The sequence below is a fragment of the Ranitomeya variabilis genome, chromosome 4 (genome assembly GCF_051348905.1).
Source record: "Ranitomeya variabilis isolate aRanVar5 chromosome 4, aRanVar5.hap1, whole genome shotgun sequence".
NCBI classification, from domain to species: Eukaryota; Metazoa; Chordata; class Amphibia; order Anura; family Dendrobatidae; genus Ranitomeya; species Ranitomeya variabilis.
In genome coordinates, this window is record NC_135235.1 from 221518138 (window position 1) to 221524137 (window position 6000).

A 6000-nucleotide genomic window follows, 5' to 3' on the forward strand; every position below is an offset into this window, starting at 1 on the left:
TGAAACTCATATATTATATAGAATCATTACAAACAGAGTGATCTTTTTCACATATTTATTTCTGTTAATGTTGATGATTATGGCTTACAGCCAATGAGAACCCAAAAGTAATTATCTCAGTAAATTTCAATAAATGAACTATAAACAGCAAAGAGTGATGATAAGAGTGGATTTATTAAGAGGAAGGTAATGAACATAAGGTGCTGCAGCTGAGAACTCAAGCTTCAAGTTCATGGTAAATGATACACAGATCCTAAAGAGGGCCTGCGATCTATTAAACATTGTGACCTTTTGATCCCAGATCCTTCAGGAGTCACATCAGGATGTGACACACCCATGATAGTAATTTCATTATTACTTACATGATTGCATCATTAATTACAACAAGAAGAAAAACAATTGTATTGTACTTTTCTCATAATGGACTCAAAGTGCAGATACTTGCATAAAAGTGAAAAAAAGCATTACAAATTATATATAAAATATGCATAAACCAACACATTTGGATGTCTATGTAACAATCAAGTAAGTAATGTAAAAAGTAATAATCTCTACTTTGATAATTGTTTGTACTTAGCAGAAGTGTCTGATGGTTGGGGCAGAGTAGCGTATATTCATATATATACAGCAGTAATGTGGGTTACAGATAAAGGATCTGCTGAACTAACTGACCAAAGAGAAGGGATCCTGGCGGAAAAGAAAGGAAGGTAATAACATCTATCTATTATCTATCTCTCTCTATTATCTATCTTCTATCTATCTCCCTATATAGCATCTATCTATCTCTATCTATCTATTATCTATCATCTATCTATCTATTATCTATCTATCATCTATCTATCCTCTGCTTATTATCTATCTATCGTCTATCTATTATCCATATATATCCATCTTTCTAGCAAACTTAATAAATACAATGTTGTAAATAAAAAATAAAATAAATAAGGCAGCACTCTGTAGCATCATAGCTTGCAAACATGAAATATGAAAATTGAATTGCATTACTGCACTGCCTTATTTATTTGATTGTATATGAGTTGGCGACTCTAGGTTCAGCACCAGTTCACACCTAGTCTGTGTTTGGATGTGATGGTCAGTTTTTTGAAATTTGTATTCATTAGCCTTTTGACTGAGCACTACGTCTCTAAGGGTACCGTCACACATTGAAATTTTCATCGCTGCGACGGCACGATTCGTGACGTCGCAGCGTCGTATAATCATCGCTCCAGCATCGTAGACTGCGGTCACACATTGCAATCACGGCGCTGGAGCGATGCCGAAGTCCCCGGGTAACCAGGGTAAACATCGGGTAACTAAGGGCAGGGCCGCGCTTAGTAACCCGATGTTTACCCTGGTTACCAGCGTAAACATAAAAAAACAAACAGTACATACTCACCGCTGCGCTCTGCTCTCACTTTCCGGCCGGCACTCAGAGCAGGAAGCAGACGGCAAGGGACCTGAAGGACACCGACGGGTGAGTATGTACGGTTTGTTTTTTTACGTTTACGCTTGTAACCAGGGTAAACATCGGGTTACTAAGCGCGGCCCTGCGCTTAGTTACCCGATGTTTACCCTGGTTACAAGCGAAGACATCGCTGGATCGCTGTCACACACAACGATCCAGCGATGTCAGCGGGTGATCAAGCGACGAAAGAAAGTTCCAAACGATCTGCTACGACGTACGATTCTCAGCAGGGTGTCTGATCGCAGTAGCGTGTCAGACACAGCGATATCGTAACGATATCGCTAGAACGTCACGAATCGTAACGTCGTAGCGATGGAAATTTCAATGTGTGACGGTACCCTAAGCCTCAGGCATTTTAAATCACAGCAGGACCCTACCCCTCCACAGAGATATACAGTATATTATAGTCTAAAAGAGGATTCACAGGTTCCCATTCAGAGGAAGATTTTATTCTAAGTGAGGATTGGCATAATTAGGTCCTGGTAATAAGAAATGCCTTACTGTGGCTTCCAGGAACACATGAATTGGCCAATTTATGCACTAAGCTTTCTAAATTTTTCATATTTCTAGTGCAGTAATGCAATTAAATTTTCATATTTCATGTTTGCAAGCCATGGAGCTACAGAGTGCTACCTTATATATTTGATTGCATATGAGTTGGTGACTTTAGGTTGGCACCTGTTGAAACCTAGTCTATGTTTAAATGTGACGGTCAGTTTTTTGAAATTTGTAAATAAAAAATAGTTATTGGCAATTTGCTCTATCAATCATTTTTTCTAATGTTACTATTTTTACTGATCAGTGATATATCATTACTGTAATTTGCTCCTTATGGGATTTCTTGTCTTATAGGGAATCTATCAGAACCATTCCCCCACACCCTCACATACGGGGTATATGGTCATATTTTATCTTTATTTCCAGAGAGTAACATGACCATTTAAACAGTTTGGGGAGAGGATTATGCTGACAGAGATTCCTTGTTAGCCAAATCCAAGATATTGACCTTATGGTTTTGGGTGTTATGCCTTGTGCGATGAGTGATAGTAACATAACTGTAGTAAATGATGCTAGAAAATAATGTCTGTATCAACGGTGGGATTCAATTTTTCTTTGGAGATATACACTCACTGGCCACTTTATTAGGTACACCTGTCCAACTTCTTGTTAACACTTAATTTCTAATCAGCCAATCACATGGCGGCAACTCAGTGCATTTAGGCATGTAGACATGGTCAAGACAATCTCCTGCAGTTCAAACCGAGCATCAGTATGGAGAAGAAAGGTGATTTGAGTGCCTTTGAACGTGGCATGGTTGTTGGTGCCAGAAGGGCTGGTCTGAGTATTTCAGAAACTGCTGATCTACTGGGATTTTCACGCACAACCATCTCTAGGGTTTACAGAGAATGGTCCGAAAAAGAAAAAAAATCCAGTGAGCGGCAGTTCTGTGGGCGGAAATGCCTTGTTGATGCCAGAGGTCAGAGGAGAATGGGCAGACTGGTTCAAGCTGATAGAAAGGCAACAGTGACTCAAATCGCCACCCGTTACAACCAAGGTAGGCCTAAGAGCATCTCTGAACGCACAGTGCGTAGAACTTTGAGGCAGATGGGCTACAGCAGCAGAAGACCACACCGGGTACCACTCCTTTCAGCTAAGAACAGGAAACTGAGGCTACAATTTGTACAAGCTCATCGAAATTGGACAGTAGAAGATTGGAAAAACGTTGCTTGGTCTGATGAGTCTCGATTTCTGCTGCGACATTCGGATGGTAGGGTCAGAATTTGGCGTAAACAACATGAAAGCATGGATCCATCCTGCCTTGTATGGAGCATCTTTGGGATGTGCAGCCGACAAATCTGCGGCAACTGTGTGATGCCATCATGTCAATATGGACCTAAATCTCTGAGGAATGCTTCCAGCACCTTGTTGAATCTATGCCACGAAGAATTGAGGCAGTTCTGAAGGCAAAAGGGGGTCCAACCCGTTACTAGCATGGTGTACCTAATAAAGTGGCCGGTGAGTGTATTTGCAGCACATGATATAGGTGATTTGTAGCAATTTGTCCCTGTGCTGCTGTATAAATAATAAAATATAACTATTTTATACATGTTATATAATTTACACAGCACCAGTACGTTACCAATAACTATATAGTGTGCAGCTCATTTTCTTTGTCCCCTCTGTTAGTGATCAGTAATGTGTGTAATGTATTACAAACTTACCTGTTGCCATCTTCTGCCGTTTCCAGCACTTCTCCAGTCTACTGTAATCACAGTTCTGACCTGCCGGTTCACTCGGCGTCTGCTGTTTGGACAGGAAGCCATTTTTTCACTGTTAGTATATCAGACTCAAAACAAGGCTAGGAAACATAGAAATGGCAAAATGCGGAGACTGATAAGTTTTGTAGTACATTGTATGCACACGTTACTGTTCTTAAGAAAGGAAGCAGTAAAGAAAAAGAAATAGAGAGCTTCTTAATAAAATTACAGAAATGCACAAAAACTATGGTTACATAATAGTCTGTTGATTTATTAATACAAATAAAAATGATTCCATTATTATTTATCTTGTAGGTAAATCCTCAGAATGGACACTGCGGATGATAATGTGATCACATCTAATATAACTCTGGAAGACAACTACTGGTAAGTTTCCTAAATATTAATTTCTTATGAGATATCAGTGTGGGCTCCATTCACATCTATATCTGAGTTTCCAGCTCCGATTACCAAAATGATAGAAACTCTGGTGAACCCATCAAACCCCACTACATATCAATGTCATCCAGTTCTCTGGATAAAATAAATGGGAAAGTCCTGTCAATCACCTGGAGCTGCACTGGGAAAAGCCGTCCTGGGGCAGCACCAGACTAGTCTTGTCTCTGGCTATAATCTTGTAACTATACCTTCTCTGATTCTCTGAAATGCCGGGGAGTTTTAGAAAAAAATTACACTTGGCTGTAATTATAAAGCCATGCCCTGATTAATGCTGCCCGCTGTTTGTGCCATATGAATCGACTGGCAGGTTCCCTTCAAAAAGTTAGAGTACTAAAAGGAGCAAGATGTGTTTCCCTTGAGCTCTTCTGCTGGCTATAATAATCTGCCTAAATCTACGGTTTTGATGACCTATCCACTGTTTTATTTGACACTGACTAGCAGCCCTTCACCCAGAGAATGCTTCCTGATTGTCCGGTATTCGGTTCTGTGACCTGGACACAGTGAAAACCTTAGACTCACAAGCGGTTCTCAGGGCCCGCCGGAAAGCCGCCTTTCCCGCCAGCTGGTGCCGGATCTGGTGGGGGAGACGTACCGGAGTGTCCTGCGGGGGTGAAGCCTCCTCATACCGTGGAGCCCTGGGACCTTTCTGGACCGGACTGTGACCCTCGTGGAGCCGCTTTTCCCCTGCTCCCTGGCCGGTGTGAGAGGTGAGCGGGGTGTGGAGGCACCATCTTGAGTCCTGCCGCGCTGTGGAGGGAGCCGCTGTGCGGACGAGCCACCTCTGAGAGAATCCCCCACTCCCTCAGCCCAGGACCGAGAAACGTTGATCCCTCAAACCTGCGGTGTGAGCTCCGGACCTCTGATCCCCGCAGGTACGACCGCCGCTGTCCCTCGTGGTCTCACTCTCACACACCTCGGCTTTTCTACGCCGGCGGCCCCGGAGAAATCGGCGAAGCACGGACATCTGAGGCGCAGGTCGGTGGTCTGCTTGGTCCGGTGTGGGTTGCCTCCTGAGTCCGGCGCTGGTCCCTGGCTGGGGTCGGCTTGCAGAGACTTGGGGACCCCTCCTTCCTCTCCGGTTCACCCCTTCCCGCCATTAGCCACCATCTTGTATTCTCACAGCAGGAGAGCTGGTGTCTGCGAACCACAGGGGTGAGAGTCCTGTTGTTCTTGGACTGAGTGCCTGTCTCCTGCTGTCCCATACCCAGTATAACAATAAGCAATCCCCTATTGCCTGACCTGTACCCCCTGCTGCCCCACACCAAGTAAAATAAGACACTCCACTCTCTTTTGTTGTGACAAGAGACTGACCACTGTGGCCACTTTATATTTTAAACTTTTCACCAACTATATCACAAGGACTTTACATTGTTTTATTCAACTGCTCTACAAAGCTTTATTTTTCTAACTTACTTCTGGAGTGCCATATATTTCTTATATTGCAACAAACTGCCCCACATATTATTGAGGACAAAAATTCTTCACTGCCACCTAGTGGACACACAATAGAAGTTCTCATCCAATTCTCAATCCTATTCAGTTTATTTTTATTTCTTTTTTTTTCTTTTTCTTTGCATAATTCTATTTAGATTTTATAGACTTCCAAACAGCTCAACATTGGGGTAACATCTCTTGACAAGCTCCAGAGAATCACCTCACACAAATAAATGAATAACTGATCTTTCTCTGAATGTTCAAGTGGTGATCATCGCACATCACGCTTTCAGAAGCTTCAACATGGGTAAATCAAATAAAGAGAGTGAAAAAAGTTTGATTAAATCTTTAACGGAAAGCCAGAAACGCAACACACATGGTGAC